Source organism: Salmo salar, chromosome 29 (genome assembly GCF_965601325.2).
Source record: "Salmo salar chromosome 29, fSalSal1, whole genome shotgun sequence".
In the NCBI taxonomy this organism is placed as follows: domain Eukaryota; kingdom Metazoa; phylum Chordata; class Actinopteri; order Salmoniformes; family Salmonidae; genus Salmo; species Salmo salar.
Window position 1 is genome coordinate 11496231 of NC_138319.1, and position 24069 is coordinate 11520299.

The 24069-nt window shown below is 43.5% G+C and overlaps 1 protein-coding gene across 1 annotated transcript in view; it reads left to right on the forward strand.

The window, feature by feature from the left end:
• The window catches only part of dlgap1b (discs, large (Drosophila) homolog-associated protein 1b), a 317018-nt gene that overhangs the window by 88025 nt on the left and 204924 nt on the right, over positions 1-24069 (forward strand). The window contains exon 2 of the mRNA XM_082970661.1: positions 16316-16397. The gene's annotated coding sequence lies outside the window, so the exon portion shown is untranslated. The remainder of the gene's footprint in view (positions 1-16315; positions 16398-24069) is intronic.

The window sequence follows — 24069 nt, forward strand, 5'->3', positions numbered from 1 at the left end:
CCAAGATTTGACGGTACATGGCCCCGTCCATCGTCCCTTTGATGCGGTGAAGTTGTCCTGTCCCTTTAGCAGAAAAACACCCCCAAAGCATAATGTTTCCACCTCCTTGTTTGATGGTGGGGATGGTATTCTTGGGGTCATAGGCAGCATTCCTCCTCCTCCAAACACGGCGAGTTGAGTTGATGCCAAAGAGCTTCATTTTGGTCTCATCTGACCACAACACTTTCACCCAGTTGTCCTCTGAATCATTCAGATGTTCATTGGCAAACTTCAGACGGGCATGTATATGTGCTTTCTTGAGCAGGGGGACCTTGCGGGCGCTGCAGGATTTCAGTCCTTCACGGCGTGGTGTTACCAATTGTTTTCTTGGTGACTATGGTCCCAGTTGCCTTGAGATAATTGATAAGATCCTCCCGTGTAGTTCTGGGCTGATTCCTCACCGTTCTCATGATCATTGCAACTTCACGAGATCTTGCATGCAACCCCAGGCTAAGGGAGATTGACAGTTATTTTGTGTTTCTTCCATTTGCGAATAATCGCACCAACTGTTGTCACCTTCTCACCAAGCTGCTTGGCGATGGTCTTGTAGCCCATTCCAGCTTTGTGTAGGTCTACAATCTTGTCCCTGACATCCTTGGAGAGCTCTTTGGTCTTGGCCATGGTGGAGAGTTTGGAATCTGATTGATTGCTTCTGTGGACAGGTGTATTTTATACAGGTAACAAGCTGAGATTAGGAGCACTCCCTTTAAGAGTGTGCTCCTAATCTCAGCTCGTTACCTGTATAAATGTCACGTCCTGGCCAGTATAAGGGTTAATTGTCATTTTAGTTTGGTCAGGACGTGGCAGAGGGTATTTGTTTTATGTGGTTCAGGGTGGTGTGTTAGTTAGGAGGGCGTTTGATTTATTATTTCCGGGTTTTGAGTTATGGTTTATGTTGATGTATTTCTATGTGTAGTCTGGTTGATCTATTTCTATGTTGAGTTAATTGGGGTGGACTTCCAATTGAAGGCAGCTGTGTGGTGTTGCCTTTGATTGGAAGTCCTATATTAGTTGGGTGTGTTTGTCTGTGTATTTGTGGGAGATTGTTCTGTGTTTAGCCTTGTGCCTTGCCAGACTGTCTGTTGATCGTTCGTTCTCTTGTTTGTTATTTTTGTACGTTCATTCTGAGATAATAAACGTCAAGATGAGTTTACACATACCTGCTGCGTTTTGGTCCTCCATTACCAACGACACCCGTGACAATAAAAGACACCTGGGAGCCAGAAATCTTTCTGATTGAGAGGGGGTCAAATACTTATTTCCCTCATTAAAATGCAAATCAATTTATAACATTTTTGACATGCGTTTTTCTGGATTTTTTTGTTGTTATTCTGTCTCTCACTGTTCAAATAAACCTACCATTAAAATTATAGACTGATCATTTCTTTGTCAGTGGGCAAACGTACAAAATCAGCAGGGGATCTAATAGTTTTTTCCCTCACTGTATAACATTTAGGTGCAGTACAGGCACCATCATAGACACCCTCACCTGTTTCCCAGCTCTCCTGCTCGATCAGATTCATAATTGCTTCGAAGCAGCGCGTTAGGATTGGCCAGATCTATGGCAACACTTGAAAAGACTGACCAATCAATCTGGGATAAAAGAGATGAAGTATATGTGTGCGCTTCAAATGGCATCCTATTCTCTATATAGTGTACCATAAGGCTCTGTTCAAAAGTAGTGCAATATATATGGAATAGGATGCCAATTGGGATGCAACCGATGTGAGTGAAAGAAAATCCTCAAACCTACATTCTTCCTTTTGAGTAAGCTTCTCTAGGATTCTCAAACAGATGGAAATGGATTGGAGACCAATGTTCCCTCTAAGCTGCGCTTGGGTGTGCAGCTCCCCTCGGACTTCCGCACAGAAGAAATATGATCCCCAGCAGATAAGCACGAGATTGAACTTCACTCAACTTTCTACAGTTTTCCCCTTTAGTTAACACTATCAACGTTTTGCTCTACTGTGGAAACTGTAATCGAATCAATGCATTAGCAAATGTTTTTAAATATTTGTTTATTTTATGTTGTACTTTTTACCCCTTTTTCTCCCCAATTTTCTGATATCCATTTGGTAGTTAGTGTTTTTTTTTTTTTTTGCTGCAACTCCTGCACGGACTCGGGAGAGGCGAAGGTTGAGAACCGTGCTTCCTCCGAAACACAACCCAGCCAAGCCCCCCTGCTTCTTGACACAATGCCCGCTTAACCCGGAAGCCAGCCACACCAATGTGTCGGAGGGAACGCTGTATAGCTGGCGATTGAAGCCAGCATGCATGCGCCCGGCCGCCACAAGGAGTTGCTAAAGCGCGATGGGACAAGGACATCATAGCCGGTCAAACCCTCCCCTAACCCCGACGACGCTGGGCCAATTGTGCGCCAACTCATGGGTCTCCCGATTACGGCCGGCTGCAACACAGCCCGGGATCGAACCACTTTCAATGTAATATACTGAAACAAAATGAACTATGGAAGATTTAGTATGCAAAACTAACTGTGCAAGATATTTTATTGTAGGCAGAGCCCATTGGAGTAGGATTATATTGCACTGACAGGCATCACTCAGGCCCGTACTCTACACAGCCCGCCATAACCAATCAGAGCTTCAGCAGGCCAATATGCAAATAGCCATTGCCATATATGGATCTGTACCATTTACTTTGAACTGGACTATGTTTCGGCTACAGTATGAGTGGTTCCAAGTAGATGTGCTTCTTTTGAGATCAAAGTGAGAGCTGCATGTTGCCATGTGTTCACAGTTGTTAGAATTCTTTTCTAGTTAGTGAGTTATTAGCCCAGTTATAGTTCATTTCTAGTCAACAATAGGGGAGTGGTGGCTTCCAACAAAAGCACAAAATGTGTGCATTTCTAGACATCTTTGAAAAGCGAGTCAGGTAAAGAGCTTTTTATGTCTTAAAGTGGAATTGTTGTATTTTGAGATGGTCTTGAATAAGCTAAGTAGCCAATAGGCAGAGCGTAGCGTAATTTGTCTGATTCTCTGTAGTAATGGTATGGGAACTTAGATAAAAAGGTTAATGTCAAGCCCTGCATGTTGTTTTTTCCTCCAAAAGTCTCATGGAATGTACTGTAGGCATTGAACACCACACATTGGCTGCAACTGTAGGCTGAATGATAGAACAGCTATTTCCATGTTAAAATGCTATGTGATGTGTTTTTCTCCATTGTTTTTGATGGTAGGCCTACATTTTGATCAAATAACCACAGTAGCCTACTGTTTAAAACGAACTTTAAGCGGGTACAGCTTCAGTGTTCACAGTAAATGCTTGCAGGAAGTTGCACAGAAAGATGGCGCCGACGGAGATGGCAGCATCTCGACTAGCTCTTAGGAAACTTTGCAGTATTTCGTTTTTTTATCTACAATTTTTTACATTATTAGTTCAGGAAATGTTTTGTGTCATTACATACAGCCGGGAAGAACTATTGGATATTAGAGCGGCGGTAACTCACCAGAACTACCAGCATTACGACCATGAATACGACTTCCCTGGAACAGATCCTTTGTTCACTCACCCCAGAGAAATTGTACTTATTCCGGAGGCCGACCCAAAACATCACCGGCGGAGGAGAGGTACTCGAGGCAGCTTGCTGGTTCAACTTAGGAGGCACGCACACCACCCACCGCTTCCGAGTATATTACTCGCTAATGTTCAGTCTTTGGATAACAAAGTTGATGAGCTTAGGGGTCTGGAACATACTTTGTTTCACGGAGACATGGCTCTCTCGGGATACTCTGTCGGAGTCGGTAAAGCCAGCAAGATTTTCAGTACATCAAATCAAACTTTATTTGTCACGTGCGCCGAATACTCCAAGTGTATAAGCCCGTAACCAACAGTGCAGTTCAAGAAGAGTTAAGAAAATATTTACCAAGTAGACTAAAATAAAAAGTAACACAATAAGAATAACAATAATGAGGTTATATAAAGGGGGCACCGGAACCGAGTCAGTGTGCAAGGATACAGGTTAGTTGAGGTAATTTGTACATGTAGGTGGGGGTGAAGTGACTATGCATAGATAATAAACAGCGAGTAGCAGCAGTGTACAAAAGGAAGGGGGGAGGTCAATGTAATTTGTCCGGTGGCGATTGTATTACATTTACATTTTAGTCATTTAGCAGACGCTCTTATCCAGAGCGTGTGGTGAAGAAGGCGCAACAGCGCCTCGTCAACCTCAGGAGGCTAAAGAAGTTTGACTTGTCACCTAAACCCCACAAAGTTTTACAGATGCACAATTGCAAGCATCTTGTTGGGCTGTATCACCACCTGGTACGGCAACTGCACCTCCCGCAACCGCAAGGCTCTCCAGAGGGTGGTGCGGTCTGCTGAAACGCATAACCGGGGGCAAACTACCTTCCCTCCAGGACACCTACAGCACCCGATGTCACAGGAAAGCCAAAAAGATCATCAAAGGACATCAACCACCCGAGCCACTGCCTGTTCACCCCGCTATCATCCAGAAGATGAGGTCAGTACAGGTGCATGAAAGCTGGTACCGAGAGACTGTTAAACAGGTTCTATCTCAAGGCCATCAGACTGTTAAACAGCCATCACAAGCACATTAGAGGCTTCTGCCTATAAGCCTAGACTAGAAATCACTGGCCACTTTAAGGAATGGGACACTAGTCACTTTAATAATGTTTACATATCTGGCATTACTAATCTCATATGTACATACTGTGTTCTATACTATTCTACGTTCTCTTAGTCACTTAATAATGTTTACATTTCTTTCATTACTCATCTCATATGTATATACTGTATTCTATACTATTCTACTGTAACTTAGTCCGTTACGCTCCGACATCGCTCGTCCATATGTATATAGTCTTAATTCATTCCTACTTAGATTTGTGTGTATACTGTATGTTGTGTAATTTGTTAGATATTACCTGTTAAATATCACTGCACTGTCGGAGCTAGAAGAACAAGAATTTCGCTACACCAGCAATTACATCTGCAATTCACGTGTATGTGACCAATAACATTTTATTTGAATTTCCTCATTCAAGTTAGTGCTCTGCAGACCTGAAATTTGCTCAGTGCCAAATTGTTTGGGGAGGGAACATTTATGGAGACTGAAAGCAAAAGTGAATTAAGTCTGAGTGAGGTTTAGTAATTGGCGGGCATGGTGTTTGTTAGCATTTGATTGGTCCTGATTTGCGATCCTTCTCGTTTATGCATCCCAAATGGTACCCTATTCCAAACATAAAGCACTACTTTTGACCAGAGCTCTCTGCATTATATAGGGAATCGGGTGCCATTTTGGACTCTGTCTATGTTCTCACTCAATCAGTGAGCACACTTTCTTCTTCCTCTAACAAAAATATTTGCATGCGTTTTAAATTACCAGCTGCTAGTAATTTAGCTACAAGCTGCATAGCAGGCATGATTTGCATGGAGATCATTGGCCTTGTCTGCTGACTGTTGGTTTTGTTGACTGATCTCACTGCAGCCTTGCACAGCCTGTCACCTAAACATCAGAATCATCCTTTAAAGGCACAATCTGTGAATCAGTTCTAGTGCAGCTCTATTAGACACTTTGTCACTGTTAGACACTTCTTTGTCACTTCTTTGACCATCCCTGGTCTTCATGCTAAGTCCTAGCATAAGACGTCCTTGGTGTTGAGGGGATGGAATAGCAGATGGTGGTCCGCCTATCTGCCCCCTGCTCAGCAGGTAGGGTGGCAGGCCGCGGGATGCAGACACAGGTCAAGGCCAGGTCACAGAGCCTCAATGGTGGGATGCTTTACCAATGACAAGGTTGTATTGTGAAATATGTACAACTTTTCCTTGGTAGCTGTTTAATTCTGTCAACTACACGTGTATAGATTTTTACTAGTGGTGTAAATAAATTAAATTAAAATAAATACTAGTGGTCATAGCTAGGGTTGCACATTTTGTGGAATATTCAGAGTTGGAAACTTTCCTTTGGAATTAATGGGAATATATGGGAATTAACAGAAATATATGCAAATTAATATTAATACCATTTAAATGTAGATGTTTTTTGTATTGGATATATTTTACCATATCATATAGAGGCAGAAACATAAACCTTTTATCATAAGTAGACATAATTGCAAATTATTAAATCTTTCCAATATATATATAGTTTCGAATTTAACTTTAAATGAGTTGACTCATTACATGGGATGATGTCACTGAACAACAAAATGTAATATTGAATGATCCCCAATGATCCATTGCATCTCCCAAAAACATTTTCAACATACATCTGTAAAATGATAGTCTAGAAACTAAAGCTTTGGTTGTCTTCCTCTCAGGCTTCCATGTCTTCTCCCTGGATCTCCTCAATGTCCACCTCTTGAACATCAGACTGAGGCATCATCTTCACTGTCACTTTCCAACCCTGTTGAGGATGGCTCGTTGTTAGGCTCAAAAAGCCAGAAATTTGCCTTGATGGCCACCAATTTTTCAACCCTTGTATTGTTCAGCCTGTTGCGTGCTTTGGTGTGTGTGTGTTCTAAAACAAGGACCAGTTTTGCTCTGAGGCGGCTGATGGTAGGATTTGCAGGATGATGGAGGCAACAGGGGAAAGAGCCTCAGATCCACAAAGTTGGCTGATGAGATATGTTGGCACGACTGCCATATTGCATCTCCATCCCAAAGCCCTTCCTTGGAAGTGTACTTCGCCAGACTCCCAAGAACCTTGCCCTCATCCAGGCCAAGGTGGTGAGACACGATAGTGATGACAACATAGGCCTTGTTGATCTCTGCCAGAGTGGCCGGAGTGGCCAGACTGCCCGGAGCTGCCGGAGTGGCCAGACTGCCCGGAGCTGCCGGAGTGGCCAGACTGCCCCGAGCTGCCGGAGTGGCCAGACTGCCCCGAGCTGCCGGAGTGGCCAGACTGCCCGGAGCTGCCGGAGTGGCCAGACTGCCCTGAACTGCCGGAGTGGCCAGACTGCCCGGAGCTGCCGGAGTGGCCAGACTGCCCCGAGCTGCCGGAGTGGCCAGACTGCCCCGAGCTGCCGGAGTGGCCCGACTGCCCCAGACAAGATGCTCTTGCCAGCATACTTGGGGTCCAACATGTATGCTGCGGCGTGTATGGGCTTCAGGTAGAAGTCTTCATGCGTTTTGATGTATTTCAGAACAGCAGTTTCCTCTGCTTGCAGCAATAGTGAAGTGGGCAGGGCAGTACGATTTTCTTCTCTTACATCTGCAAGCTGTCTGAACATCAGACAGGATGTCATTGATTCCCTAAATCCATGCAATGGCTACTGCTATAGGTTTCAGGAGTTTCAGGCTGCTTACCACTCATGATACCCTGATGAAGACAGCTTGGCTGTTGAAACGTTGGATATACATTCTTTTGCATCTGAGCTCCTAGAGTGTGCAGCTCTCCCTTATTTTCGGGTTTTCTACTCCGCTAGCCAGCACCTCGCCTTAATAGGTGTGCATTTCTTTTTCTTCTAGATTGCTTACCACTCTCTCCCAAAATACATAATCCAGGAGGATCCTCCTGATGGGGCTGTCCATATCGGTAGACTGATATGGCCATTTCTTGGAGAGACTTCCTCCCCTCCAGTAGACTGTCAAACATGATGACAACACCACCCCAACGGGTGTTGCTGGGCAGCTTCAATGTGGTACTCTTCTTCTTCTCCCTTTGCTTTGTGAGGTAGATTGCTGCCATAACTTGATGACCCTTCACATACCTAACCATTTCCTTGGCTCTCTTCTAGAGTGTATCCATTGTTTTCAGTGCCATGATGTCATTGAGGAGCAGATTCCATGCATGAGCAACACAGCCAATAGGTGTGTTGTGAGGGTAGGACTCCTCCACTTTAGACCAAGCAGACTTTATGTTCGCAGCATTGTCTGTCACCAGTGCCAATACCTTCTGTGTTCCAAGGTCATTGATGACTGCCTTCAGCTCATCTGCAATGTAGAGACTGGTGTGTCTCTTATCCCTTGTGTCTGTGCTCTTGTAGAATACTGGTTGAGGGGTGGAGATGATGTAGTTAATTATTCCTTGCCCACGATTATTCGACCACCCATCAGAGATGATTGCAATACAGTCTGCTTTCTCTATGATTTGCTTGACCGTTACTTGAACTCTGTTGAACTCTGCATCCAGCAAATGAGTAGATAAATCATGTCTGCTTGGAGGGGTGCATGCTGGGCGAAGAACATTCAGAAATCTCTTCCAATACACATTGCCTGTGAGCATCAGAGGTGAACCAGTTGCATACACAGCTCGAGCAGGACATTCATCAGCATTTCTCTGACTACGTTCCTCCATTGAGTCAAAAGACTTCTGATTCCAGGAGGACCATGAGCTGTTGCTATCGATAAGGTGTCTGATTCATAATTTTCACCTCGAATAGAAGAGGTTTTTGTCAGAGGTTGCTTGTTGCATTCTTCACATATAATTTTGCACAGTATTTGCAACTGTACACAGCTTTTCCTTCTACATTAGCTGCAGTAAAATGTCTCCACACATCAGATAGTGCTCGTGTCATTTTCCTGTAAAGATTAGGAAAATAAAATGGAGGAAAAAAATACAATTTCATGTACAGATAAATAGTTAAGCAGTTAGATTAAACAATTCCTTTGTAAGATAAATGTTTTAAAATGAAACCTGTATGGAAACAGGTGAATTACCACTCCTCAGTTAGCAGGCTCAAGCAAGCTAAAACAGACATTATAGCAAAAACTAACTAGCAGAAATTGTTACCAAGTTAGACATGATTTAAACACATTTTGCTGTAGGCTACTATTTAGTAGTTAACAAACAATCATGTATGTCATATAAAATATATTCACCCCAACCAATATTGTAATCAAAACGTAGAAAGCATGTAGTTCTTGGCTCAGACAGTGTAGTAGTGTGGGCTCAATAGCATCTCAATACCGTCCCAGATCTTTAGAATCAGCTGTACATGTGATGGAAGAGTGCACTGCACATGTGATGGAAGAATGCATTGTGCATGCAGAGGGTTGCAATTCCATTGAATTGGGTATAGTTTAACCAGAATATGCCACAAGACTTAGAATTGCCTTATGTGTATCCCACAAAAAAGGTTCACTGTTATAAGCTAACTTTTTTTGACGAATTTAAGCAAAATTCCCCAAATCCCCGGGCTTAACTTCCCATGGAAAATTTACGGAAATTTTCTGGAAAGTTTCCGACCCTTTGCAACCCTCTTCATAGCCTACTACACTATATAGTATTAGTAGTAGCAGTAGTAGCAGTAGCAGTAGTAGTGTAGCAGCAGCAGTAGCAGTAGCTATACTTTATGTGAAGATGTAAACAATGTTTTGAGTTGAGAGTGACAGAGACTCAGACAGATGAGATTCCTCTCCAGTGTTCTGTCTCTCTTCTGTCACTCAGCGTCAGCGTGCCACTGTAGGGGAGGATCTGAATTTCACACTCTGCTGGGGTGCCTAACAAGCACAACACTTAAAGACAAGGACGGAAATAGAGACTAGTGAGAGAGAATCATTAAAAGGATCAACATGTGTATTCATAAATTAATTAACAAACTGGGAAATACATGAATGGAAAGAACCAATAGCACATTTGCAAGTGAATATGTAACATAGTAAATGCATACAAATGGTGGCCATTCACCTTTTGTAGTGTAGTTCTATTGGGGCATTCTATAGGCCTAGCCAATTACACTGTGTTGCACTGTGGTATCTAATCCGAAATAAATTGTAGGTGGCAGACAAAAATCTTTTGACACTTAAGTTTCGGAAGTCACTCTCCGTGTACTGCTCCTTCCTGTAAGTTGATTGCAGCGCTCACATGCGCAGGACTTTGAATAATTCATCACTATGCAAAAAAATTGAAATCTATCTGAAGGGAAAATGACTGTGACCCTCTATGCAAAATGAGAGTGAGCGATTGAAGGCGAGAAAAGAAAGAGGAGAGAATGATAGGGGAGAGAAGGAGAGAGAGAAAAAAACGCTTTACATAAAAGTCTGGAAATCACTGCCTTTGAAAAAATAACCATATGTTTCGGTGTGATACGGAATTAGGGCTGTATTCATGAATCTATTCAGGCACAATCAATGCAAGCGTGATCCATAAAAGATGACATAAATTTGACCTGTGAGCTGGGACTTCTGGGCTGCCCAGTGAGTCTGAGCCGAGTGGAGATGGCCATTTGGACTCTTTGAAGTCCTGATGGCTACTGATGGGACCTGGCTCAGACCTTTGCCCCCAGCTGCATTAACCCCCCAAGCCCCAGATACACTACGCCAACACTGAGTCAGCACAACCAGGCCTAAGCCTGCCTCCCTGCTTTTCTGGCTGGCTAGCTGTCATGTCCTGACCATAGTAAGTTGTTATTTTCTATGGTAGAGTAGGTCAGGGCGTGACAGGGGGTGTTTGTCCATTTTTGTATTTCTATGTTTAGTTTCTAGTTTTGTATTTCTAGGTTGGTTTTTGTTTGGCATGACCTCCAATTAGAGGCAGCCGGTTGTCGTTGTCTCTAATTGGAGGTCATATTTAAGTTGATGTTTGTCCCACTTGTGTTTTGTGGGTGATTATATTTTGTGTGTAGTGTTTGATCCTCCTGCGTCGTTGTTTTTTGTGTATTCAAGTATTTTTCGTGTATTGCATTTAGTTTCACAATAAATATATTATGTGGAACTACAAACACGCTGCATTTTGGTCCGATCCTTCAAACAGCCGTGACACTAGCTCCATGCATAATCTCCACACTTTACAGCTATGGGCTCAGCTCCCTTATTCAAACTTCAGGATTTGTTTACAGTGCATTTTATTATGTTCCCATACTATGGGATATCTTGACTTTCGAGGGCGTTAATGTTATGGTCTATGCTGGAGCAAATTGGCTATGAATTAAGGGGGCGCTGAGCACACTTATTGTTCTGTTTACTTCTCAATGTCCCTCTGTGTTTCACTACTGTCTCCCTCTCTGTCTGCTGCGTACTGACCCACATCTATACTGAACAAAAATGTAAATGCAACATGCAACAATTTGAAAGATTTTTCTAAGTTACAGTTCATATAAGGAAATTGAAATAAATAAATTTGGCACTAATCTATGGATTTCACATGACTGGGCAGGAGTGCAGCCATGGTTGGGCCTGGGAGGGCATAGGACCACCCACTTGGGAGCCAGGTCCAGCCAATCAGAATTAGTTTCCCCCCCAAAAGGCTTTATTACAGACATAAATACTCCTCAGTTTCATCAGCTGTCCGGGTGGCTGGTCTCAGACGATCCCGCAGGTAAGGGATGTGGAGATCCTGGGCTGGTGTGGTTTCAAGTGGTCTGCGGTTGTGAGGCTGGTTGGACGTATTGCCAAATTCTCTAAAATGACGTTGGAGGCAGCTTATGGTAGAGAAATGAACAATCAATTATCTGGCAACAGCTGTGGTGGACATTCATGCAGTCAGCATGCCAATTGCACGCTCCCTCAAAACTTGAGACATCTGTGGCATTGTGTTGTGTGAAAAAAAGCAAATTTTTGTGTCCCAGCACAAGTGCACCTGTGTAATGATCATGCTGTTTAATCAGCTTCTTGATATGCCACACCTGTCAGGTAGATGGATTATCTTGGCAAAGGATAAATGCTCACTAACAGGGATGTAAACAAATTTGAGAGAAATAAGCTTTTTGTGCGTATGGAAAATGTTATTTGAGATCTTATTTCAGCTCATGAAACATGGGGACCAACACTACATGTTCAGTATATATCAAAATATTATGAATAGAAGATAGTCTGACACGCACACACACACACGGCATGACTGCTTTTGCCTGATTGTTTGAGGCAGCTGTTGTGGTGATGAAAAGAGGCGAGTCAGAAAGAGGATTAGCAAGGCTGTGAAAAAGCAGAGAATTATTGACAGAAAAGGGGGGATTTAGATTTAGCCTCTGGCCGTCCCAACAAGCTTCTCCACAGACAGACCCTCTTCTATGATGACTCAGTAAGACCCAGTAAGTTAATTTTAGATTTAGTCCCAAATGGCACCCTATTCCCTATTTAGTCCACTACTTTTGACCAGGGCTATGGTGCACTAAATATGGGATAGGCTGTAATTTGGGATGCAGTTAAGACTGACATTGCACTACTTTGGAAACTCACTGTCTGTCCTTACAGACCCCCTCACCAAGGGGGGCATTTTCTATAAGGCCTTATCCCATCAGTGAAAATGATGTCAACCATTGGCAAAACTCATAAACTTATTGGCAAAACTCACAGGGTGATGGGACAAAATGAGTCCTATGATGAGCTAATATTACACTGTCAAACAGAGGCGAATACTGCATAACTCTACATGGAGAAAATACCAAAACAAAAATCTCATTCTAAATATATCCAAAAATCTGGTGATTTAAATAATTCCAGATTTGTATAAATCTTTGGTGATTAAAATAGGATGACATTAAGAATCCAGTGCACCAGTCCTGTAAGTCTATTTTAACTGCAGATGAGAAGAGTCAGCGACGTCAAATCAGTGGTTTAATCATATAAAGAATTGTACTGTACCATTTCAATGTGGGCAGAGAAAGCTTGTTGGACACTAAGAAAGCTTTAGAGCGTTTAACACAAAATTCGGGGAGGGGCCAGCTGAGTATAAGACTGTATCATCTGCATATAAATGGGTGAGAGAGTTTCCTACTACCTGTGCTATGTTGTTGATGTAAATTGAGAAGAGCGTGGGGCCTAGGATCGAGCCTTGGGGTACTCCCTTGGTGACAGGCAGTGGCTGAGAAAGCAGATGTTCTGACTTTATACACAGCACTTTTTGCCGAGGGGTAGTTAGCAAACCTGGCCAAACGCCCCCTGGAGACACCTATACTCCTTATCACAACATTGCTTAGAATCAATGGCAATGGTGACATTTAGGACCTTTAAGGTTGCAGTGACACATCCATAACCTGGGCGGAAACCAGATTGCATACCAGAGAGAATACTACAGACATCAAGAAAGCCAGTCAGTTGTTTACTGACTATGTTTTTCAACACTTTTGATAAACAGGGAAAGATAAATTGGGCTATAACAGTTACGATCAGCTTGATCTCCCCTTTAAATGAAGGACACACCGTGGCTGCCTTCTAAGCAATAGGAGCCTCCCCAGAGAGGGGAAACAGGTTAAAAAGGTCAGTGATAGGCTCTGTGATGATAGGGGCAGCAACCTTAAAGAATTTAAACCATCTGACCCAGATGGTTTTTTGGGGTCAAGTTTATGGAGCTCCTTTGGCACCTCAGACTCAGTGACCACTTGCAGGGAGAAACTGTGTAGCGGGGCAGGGGGAAAAGAGGGAGGAGCATCAGGGCTAGTCGCATTAGGAGGGCTGGGAGATAAGGATGTGTTGGACGGGCAAGGAGGCATGGCTTAGTCAAATAGGAATCCTGACTTAATGAAGTGATGGGGGAATGAGGGTTGCAGATTTGAAGCCCATCCCCTTCTAACACCTGTTTGGATGGAAGCGCTGCATCCCAAATAGCACCCGATCCCCTATAATGTGCATCAAAGGTAGTGCACTATATAGGGAAGAGGGTGCCATTTGGGATGTACACAGTGCCACCTCAGTGCTTAGCCCAGTACAAGTGATGTAATGAAGAGGGCCATAGCGGGAAGGGAAATGAGTCTGGGGGGCCCACAGGATCATAGAAAGAGATATAATTACAGTTTAAAGAGTCAATGGCAGTTTAATCAGCATGTCACATTTGTTCTGGGATTAGATGAAACTGAAATGTACACTCAGACACGAATGCATGCACACATCACTGTTCCGGCAGGTGACAGGTGGGCTTTAATCAGGGGGTGAGTGTTCGAGTGCATGGATGTGATTTCCCTGGTGATTCAGGGTATTGTGTGGGTCTGTCATTTCCACATTGTCTTCTCCCAGACATGGCGCATCAGACATCAGGGAGAGGAGTGCAGAGGAGGGCAGGGCAGAGGAGAGGAGAGGAGAGGAGAGGAGAGGAGAGGAGAGGAGAGGAGAGGAGAGGAGAGGAGAGGAGAGGAGAGGAGGGGAGAGGAGAGGAGAGGCACACTCAAGGAGCACTACTAATAGCCAGCATTGTCACAGCCAGATCCTCCCCATACCCCTGTCACAATCCCCCTCTCCCCCCACATTTCCTCTCCTTGTATCTAACATTTAATTAAAGGATGATTTACCACTTTTAAGGCCGTTCCACACACCCTTCGCATATGCTTTCCTACTGATGAGGAATGTTGTACAGTATTTTATTGCCATGTCTTCTATTGAATGGCAGTTAGGTAATGGCAGTCTGCTTACTGCTCAAACCTAAAGAAGTCACAGCGTGTAGAAAATGGCACTTTCTTCTCTAAGGCTAGGCATTGACTGAGTCTGCATCTCAAATGGCACCCTATTCCCTTTATAGGGAACTACTTTTGATCAGAACCCTGGTTAAATGTAGTGCACTAAATATGGAAGGGGAGAGGAGACCACCATAGTCCCTGTGCCCAAGAACACTAAGGTAACCTGCCTAAATGACTACCTACCTATAGCACTCACGTCAATAGCCATGAAATGCTTTGAAAGGCTGGTCATGGCTCACATCCGCACCATTATCCCAGAAACCCTAGACCCACTCCAATTTGCATACCGCACAAACAGATCCACAGATGATGCAATCTCTATTGCACTCCATACTGCCCTTTCACACCTGGACAAAAGGAACAGCTATGTGAAAATGCTATTCATTGACAACAGCTCAGCGTTCAACACCATAGTGCCATCAAAGCTCATCACTAAGCTAAGGACCCTGGGACTAAACACCTCCCTCTGCAACTGGATCCTGGACTTCCTGACGGGCCACCCCCAGGTGGTAAGGGTAGGTAGCTACACATCCGCCACGCTGATCCTCAACACGGGGGCCCCTTAGGGGTGCGTGCTCAGTCCCCTCCTGTAATCCCTGTTCACTCATGACTGCACTGCCAGGCACGACTCCAACACCGTCATTAAGTTTGCTGATGACACAGCAGTGGTAGGCCTGATCACCAACAGCGACGAGACACCATATAGGGAGGAGGTCAGAGACCTGGCCGTGTGGTGCAAGGACATCAACCTCTCCCTCAACGTGATCAAGACAAAGGAGATGATTGTGGACTACAGGAAAAGGAGGATCGAGCACGCCTCCATTCTCATCGACGGGGCTCTAGTGGAGCAGGTTGAGAGCTTCAAGTTCCTTGGCGTCCACATCATCAACAAACTAACATGGTCCAAGCACACCAACTGGCAACTGCTCAGCCTCCAACCACAAGACACTACAGAGGGTAGTGCGTATGGCCCAGTGCCGGGGCCAAGCTTCCTGCCATCCAGGACCTCCATACAAGGCGTTGTCAGAGGAAGGCCCTAAAAATTGTCAAAGACTCCAGCCACCCTAGTCATAGACTGTTCTCTCTGCTACCGCATGGCAAGCAGTACCGGAGCGCCAAGTCTAGGTCTATGAGGCTCCTAAATGGATTCTACCTCCAAGCCATAAGACTCCTGAACAGCTAATCAAATGGCTACCCAGACTATTTGCATTGCATCTCCCCCCTTTGGAACACTGCTGCTACTCTTTGTTATTATCTATGCATAGTCACTTTAATAACTCTACCTACATGTTCATATTACCTCTTACCTCGACACAGGTGCCCCCGCACAGTGACTCTGTACCGGTACCCCCTGTATATAGCCCCGCTATTGTTATTTACTGCTGCTCTTTAATCATTTGTCATTTGTATCTGTTACGTTTTTTTTGTGTTTTCTTAAAACTGATTGTTGGTTAAGAGCTTGAAAGTAAGCATTTCACTGTAAGGTCTACACCTGTAGTATTCGGCGCATGTGACATGAAATTTGATTTGATTTTGATTTGATGACATTTGAGACTGAGTGCAGTTCCTCAAAGAGACCGCAGGACCCCTCAGCCAAATATATTTCAAGGAGCACAAATAGGCTTAAAATGAAATGCTTGCTCTTATCTTCCCTTTTTTGGGGGGGGGGCGGGGATTCCATGCATGTTCTGTCTTTCATGCTATATCTCACGGCTTCCCAAAGGACCGCGTTTGGGATGAGAACTGAGACAGCGCAGGTTAGATTTTTTAGCGAAACTCATCTTAGCTGAATACGTTACAGCATTGAATGTCTCTCCAACCAAGCATTTCTGGTTTCGTATTCCTTGAGCAGTGTAATTGCCTTAAAACAAAACTGTTATTTATTTGTTCTTCTATTTTTTTATGTTCTCTCAACATTGTTTTTCTCTCTCTCTCTCTCTCTCTCTCCTGTTCTGTTTTTATTAAAGACCTGCTCGCTTGCATGGAGGACAACGGGCTTGGATTTAAGGACTGGCGAGACATTATGTGGAAGAGGATACAATAAAGTGGGTGAGTTAATTTATATCTGCTTTATAACTCTACTGCAACCCAACCTCATGATGAAAACGTTCCCAGGCCACATTTTTGCAAGCAAGAGAAAAGATGCACATTCTGATCTGAAGGTTGGGTTGCAGTACCAATACTTTATAGCATAAGAGACACTGTTGATACCGTCCCAAAATGTTTTGCACGTCAGCAATCAAGATTTCAAGATATAGAACTTTCAAAATCCTGAAAGTGTCACTGTAGGATGCCGTTGGTATGTTGGCCATGATCAGGTCTGTCAAGGCTGGCCCCGACTGTCATCATTATTCAGACCAATACACAAGCTCTTTTCATTGAACTTTGACCTTTCTGACAGAACATTGCATTAGACGGCAACAACCTTGCTGTAACCCCAGTCATGACACGCATGGACAGGAACACATTGGAGTGTGGGTGTCTGTCAGACCGGACATAGAGGGAGAGATGGAGGAAGAGAAGAGAGAGGGGGAGGATAATGAAGGATAGAAGACGTCAGACATGGAGTGGGAAGCAGAGATGGAGATGGAGAGAGGGATGGGAGAGAGACTGGGGGAAAGAGCAAGATTGGGGCTGAATCAGCTATGTGCTCTTTGTGTCTGTCGCCTCAGCAGCTCTCCAGTAGCCATGACTTTTTTTTCCTACACGGTTCAGAACATTTAATGATATTTGGTGGCACACCAGATGTTGGCCCTGAGATTATAAGAGTTTATACTCCAAAGAAGGAAGGAAACGTGTTTGTTAGGAGATAAAAAGTGCTGAACTTGTTTACTCTCTGCCAGCCATATTCAAACCAACTCTGGCTATGCTGCGGAAGATTGAGAAGAGAGAAAATGCTCCATTCTGTGTGTTGTAGTATTGGTGTGTGGAACTTCCGAGGCCGTACTGTAGTGCTTGAATTGGGCCAGTACACAGAGTACCTTTACCTCATATATTATACTGCTTGAGTACTGGCACCTTTTATAGAATAATGGCTTAAAAATATGATGAGCACTGGCACCAAAATAACATTTGTACAGACACCCAAAATGAGCATCTATTTCAGTCCACTTCAAGCACTGTGTGAGTGTCTGAATTGGAATGCATGATACAGCTGTAATCCTATGGGGTTGGCTGTGAGGCTTAAAACAGCTTTTAGGTAGCTAGCTGGAGAGTTTAGTGAGTTCAGAGAGGTAGAGTATGGTAAAGTAGGGACACAGCTGCCACCAGAACATACCTCTGGTTGCATCCCAAATGGCACCACATTAAATTTACATTGTATGACTTTTGATCAGGCTAGAGCAGACCAAGTAGTGCACTATAAAGGGAATAGGGTGCCATTTGCGACACCGCCAGATTAAACATTAGGCTAGCAACAGGACTCTGCAGGAGAAGAGAGTTACTGCTGTGTACTGTGTAGCTGGTAGATTCTGGTAAAGTGTTGGATGTAGTGCAAATTGTGTTTGGATGCACTTCGCCGAACAAAGTACTGGAGAAAAAAAAGATATTCGGAAGAATCTTTAGTCCGATCATGAGTCCGTTAATTTCAGTGATGTTAAAAGTTGGAATATGTGTGACAATTCAGAACAGATGAAGATTTCAGAAAATTATAATATGAATAGAATTCAAATGAATTTGGCTAAAGTACAAATATAGAGCCTCACAGTGGAGGTGTCATAATACCCATAAAACCTAGCGGTCAAACAGGATAATGTTTCCAATCTTTTTTCCACCATTCATTTTTCACATAGGGATCAGTCGGTTCAGACATCTACTTTGTGCATGACACAAGTCATTTTTCCAACAATTGTTTACAGACAGATTATTTCACTTATAATTCACTGTATCACAATTCCAGTGGGTCAGAAGTTTACATACACTAAGTGCCTTTAAACAGCTTGGAAATTTCCAGAAAATTATGTCACGGCTTTAGAAGCTTCTGATTGGCTAATTGACATAATTTGAGTCAATCGGAGGTGTACCTGTGGATGTATTTCAAAGCCTACCTTCAAACTCAGTGCCTCTTTGCTTGACATCATGGGAAAATCAAAAGAAATCAGCCAAGGCCTCAAAAACAAAATTGTAGCCCTCCACAAGTCTGATTCTTCCTTGGGAGCAATTTCAAACGCCTGAAGGTACCATGTTCATCTGTACAAACAATTGTATGCAAGTATAAACACTATGGGACCACCCAGCCGTCATACCGCTCAGGAAGGAGACGCGTTCTGTCTCCTAGAGATGAACGTACTTTGGTGCGAAAAGTGCAAATCAATCCCAGAACAACAGCAAAGGACCTTGTGAAGATGCTGGTGGAAACAGGTACAAAACTATCTATATCCAGAGTAAAACGAGTCCTATATCGACATAACCTGAAAGGCCGCTCAGCAAGGAAGAAGCCACTGCTCCAAAACCGGCATAAAAAGCCAGACTATGGTTTTGAAATGCACACTGGGACAAAGATCGTACTTTTTGGAGGAATGTCCTCTGGTCTGTTGAAACAAAAATAGAACTGTTGAAGCCATAGTGACCATCGTTATGTTTGGAGGAAAAAGGGGGATGCTTGCAAGCCGAAGAACACCATCCCAACCGTGAAGCACAGGGGTGGCAGCATCATGTTGTGGGGGTGCTTTGTTGCAGGAGGTACTGGTGTACTTCACAAAATAGATGGCATCATGAGGAAGGAAAATTATGTGGATATATTGTAGCAACATCTCAAGACATCAGTCATGAAGTTAAAGCTTGGTCACAAATGGGTCTTCCAAATGGACAATGATTCCAAGCATACTTCCAAAGTTATGGCAAGTGGCCATCAGAAAGCCCTGACCTCAATCCCATAGAACATTTGTGGGCAGAACTGAAAACCTGACTCAGTTACATCAGCTCTCTCAGGAGGAATGGGCCAAAATTCACCCAACTTATTGTGGGAAGCTTGTGGAATTCTACCCAAAACGTTTGACCCAGGTTAAACAATTTAAAGGCAATGCTACCAAATACTAATTGAGTGTACGTAACCTTCTGACCCACTGGGAATGTGATGAAAGAAATAAAAGCTGAAATAAATCATTCTCTCTACTATTATTCTGACATTTCACATTCTTAAAATAAAGTGATGATCCTAACTGACCTAAGATGGAATTTTTACTAGGATTAAATGTCAGGAATTGTGAAAAACTGAGTTTAAATGTATTTGGCTCCGGTGTATGTAAATTTCTGACTTCAACTGTAAATCTTTCTCGGACAAGGTGACTTTTATCACCATAGGGATGGTGCTAGGTTTCCTCCAGACGTGATGCTTGGCATTCAGGCCAAAGAATTCAGTCTTGGGTTCATCAGTCCAGAGAATCTTGTTTCTCATGGTCTGAGAGTCCTTTAGGTGCCTTTTGGCAAACTACAAGCAGGCTGTCATGTGCCTTTTGCTGGGGAGTGGATTCCGTCTGGCCACTCTACCATAAAAGCCTGATTTGTTGGAGTGCTGCAGAGATGGTTGTCCTTCTGGAATTTTCTCCCATCTCCACAGAGGAACTCTGGAGCACAGTCAGAGTGACCATCGGGTTCTTGGTCACCTCACTGACCAAGGCCCTTCTCCCCGATTGCTCAGTTTCGCCGAGCAGCCAGCTCTAGGAAAAGTCTTTAAGATTGATGTATTTAAGATTGATGGAGTGACTGTGTTCTTGGGGACCTTCAATACATTTTGGGGATGCTTCCATAGATCTGTGCCTTGACAAAATCCTGTCTTGGAGCTCTACGGACAATTCCTTCGATCTCATGGCTTGGTTTTTGCTCTGACATGCTCTGTCAACTGTGGGACCTTATATAGACAGGTGTGTGCCTTTCCAAATAATGTCCAATCAATTGAATTTACCACAGGTGGACTCCAATCAAGTTGTAGAAACTCAAGGATGAACAATGGAAACAGAATGCACCTCAGCTCAATTTCGAGTGTCATAGCAAAGGGTCTGATATAAATATTCTCATATAAATAAGGTATTTCTGTTTTTTATTTTTAATAGGTTTGCAAACATTTCTAAAAAAACTGGGGTATTGTGTAGATTGATGAGGAAAAACATTTGTTTAATCAATTTTAGAATTTGGCTGTAATGTAACAAAATGTGGAAAAAGTCAGGGGGTCTGAGAACTTTCCGAATGCACTGTACATTGCTTGTTTTGTTACATTAACTGAAATTAGGCAAACTATTTGAATTTTAGCAACCATGAAATGGTGGAGCGATTTCTACATATCACTCCTTTAAAAGTGATATGTTCCACTGCATTAAGAACATGAACACGTTAGTAGTCTAGGTAATTACTGTGAGTGGATGACATAAACTCCCTGCCCTACTCCAGTGTGTGTGTGTGTGTGTGCGTGTGTGCGTGCGTGCGTGCGTGCGTGCGTGCACGCCCGCCTGCCTGCCTGGATCCTGGTGTCATAACTGACCATGAGAATCCAAATAGGTCAGAACAGGTTTGCATTGAATAACTCCAATCAGACCCCCTCTCACCTGCAGAGGGGGAAGGAAATAACTAGTGGGGATTAACAACTCACATCCTGTTGTAAATCAACGGAGAAGATCCAAGCCTGCGCTCTCCAAATTCAACAAAGGAATGTGCTTTGTCTCAACAGACCTTTTCCCGCTGAAACTCTAACACGTTCAAAAGCAAATTCTGGAACAATATTTCTAACATAGAATGTGGGGAATGGTTAGAAGTTATCTATAGAACACTAATGTCATTTTGTGACGTCATTAAAAAATGTATAAAGTAAATACTGTTCCTTAGAAAGTATACCGACTGCATATATGAAGTTTCCATACGATGCGTTGTGCATGTAATATGAAAAATTATTCAATTGTTTTTGCTAAGAGAGGGATGTGATTTGAGAAGTTATAAGATATAATTGTTTCCCATGACTTTGCACAGTGAGTAATCACCGCCCCGGAGTGAGGTCAGGGAGCGTGCCAGCCTGCCGGAGCTGCTCATTTCGAGCAAAAGGTATAAATGATGGGTTAAGAAAAAAACACATTATGCAAGAAAAGTGTGAAGCAGCAGCAGCGCGTTTAAAATGGTTTGAACTTTGAATCTCAACACGAGGTGGAGACGATAAAATCACCTCCCGGACAATCACTGGTACAGCTGATGAGCTGATCTAAAGAAAGTATCTTTGAAGGCGAATTTAACCCTTGTGTTGTCTTAAGGGTAAAAAATGACCCACCACTATGTTTAACAGCAGAGAGAACCCCCTAAATTATATTTTTTCAACTTTACATTTTGTGACTTTTCCTTGAGTGACCCCAACATTAGAAAAAGTGAAACATTGCCTTTGTTCATATTTCCATGAAAGCTATACACCACCAGGGTACAAAGATTGTCTTAGGGTCATTTTTGACCCGGCAGTTAGAAAATATTTTACACACCACAAAAACCACAGACGCACACACACACACACCCAATGCGAAATTGAGATTATGTGCGCTACTGATTGAACTCAGACAAAGCTAAAATTGTCTTGTGCATCTGCAGCATCTCCCCTCCACGACCCCACACATGACTCAAATTCACAGACAAAATAAAAACAATTTCAGACAAAATAAACATTTCTTGAAGAAAGCATTGTTTACTAATGGGGAATGCAGTCAGAGGCTATAAAGGTGCTGCAGATGACAGTCCCCCCAGTTATCTCTTTGCTGAAGCCATGAGTGCACATTTCAGTGCCGAACAGCTCGTAGACCTGATTTTCTTTCAGATGTCCAGGAGGAACAAGAGAAGAATGATTTAGAAGAGGAGGTATCTGAAGAAGAAGATGGGGCAGAAATCCAAGCTGAAAGATACATTTTTGTCAAAGAACAGCAAAATAACAAGGTACTTGTCACCATATGACAACCAGGGCAGGATGGCAGCACAAAATGTCATAAGGATGACCCCAGGGCCCACAAGACATGCAGTTGCCCATGCCCAGGACATCGCCTCAACATTCTACATGTTCATCACACCAGCCATTGAAAAAATTATCCACCAGGGTTTCCGTAAATATGGAGACAACTGGAAAAGGATGGATGAGATTGACCTGCGTGCCTACATAGGGCTGCTAATCTTAGCAGGTGTGTATAGGTCCCGAGGCGAGGCTACATGTAGTCTCTGGGATGCAGAGTGGAAGGGCAATTTCCGTGCCACGATGCCACTGAAAGTCTTTCACACTTTCTCAAGAATTCTACGATTTGATAACCGTGAGTTAAGACCTGCAAGACATGTGAGATACAAACTGGCGGCCATAGGAGAGGTCTGGGAGAAGTGGGTAGAGCATTTGTCATACCTCTACAACCCTGGGCCTGAGGTAACAGTGGATGAGCAACTGGTTCCATTCAGAGGTACATTTCTATTTTCATATATGTAATGTAAGTGATTTTCACTGTTAATTGTATGATATATTGCTGTAATATCATTTATATGTATTTGCTTTTTGTGACACTGATAATAATTACTGATAGTAATCTCTTTTGTCAAAAAGTCGCTGTCCTTTCCGGTAGTATATGCCCAGCAAGCCAGCAAAGTATGGCATCAAGATATGGGTGGCCTGTGATGCACAATCCAGCTACGCTTGGAAGATGCAAGTCTACACAGGGAAGCCGACCAGTGGAGGCCCGGAGAAGAACCAGGGGATGCGGGTTGTGCTTAATGTGACAGATGAACTGAGGGGGCACAATGTCACGTGTGACAATTTCTTTGCTTCTTATGAACTCAGCCAGCAGCTCCTGAAGAGGAAGATCACCATGGTTGGCACAGTTAGAAAGAACAAGCGTGAGCTCCCCACTGTACTCCTCACAACAAGGAGGAGAGAGGCCTTCTCATCAAAGTTTGCCTTCACCCCCACCACCACTCTGGTTTCTTACCTCCCAAAGAGGAATAAGAATGTGGTCCTCTTGAGCACACTGCACAAAAAGGCTGAGATCAGTGATTGTGAGGACAGGAAGCCAGCCATCATTCTGGACTACAACCACAACAAAGGAGGCATGGACAACCTGGGCAATGTGATTGGAACTTACAGCTGCAGAAGGATGACAGCCCGCTGGCCCCTGGGCATCTTCCATAACATCATTGATGTGTCCTCATACAATGCCTTCATGATATGGAACAAGAGCAACCCTACCTGGATGCCTGATAAGCGGAACAAGAGGAGGGTGTTCCTGGAGCAGCTTGGAAAGGCACTTGTAACCCCACACATTCAAAGAAGGGAGTGCCTCCCCTGCACAGCAGCCTCTGCAGCACCTGTGAAAGCTGTTCAGGGGGCTGAATCTTGTCCTGATCCACCTAAGGCTGCAGCTGGGGCAGGCAAGAGGAGGAGATGCCAATTCTGCCCCCCAAAGAAGAACTGTAAAACAAATACTATGTGCTGCACATGTGAGAAATACATCTGCAAAGTCCATGAACACAGACTTGCATACTGTCCTACATGTGCTAATTAGAGTTGATTGATTTAAGTTCTTCATGTTTTTGTTTTATATCGTTTATCTTATTTTATTGTTATTTATTGTTGTTGTTTATACACCTTGTGGGTGGAGGCAATGGTTAAAAAAATGGGAGAAGACTAGTATTTTGTAGTTGAATTCCTAATTGTACAGTATATAAGAATATACAGTGAGGGAAAAAAGTATTTCATCCCCTGCTGATTTTGTACGTTTGCCCACTG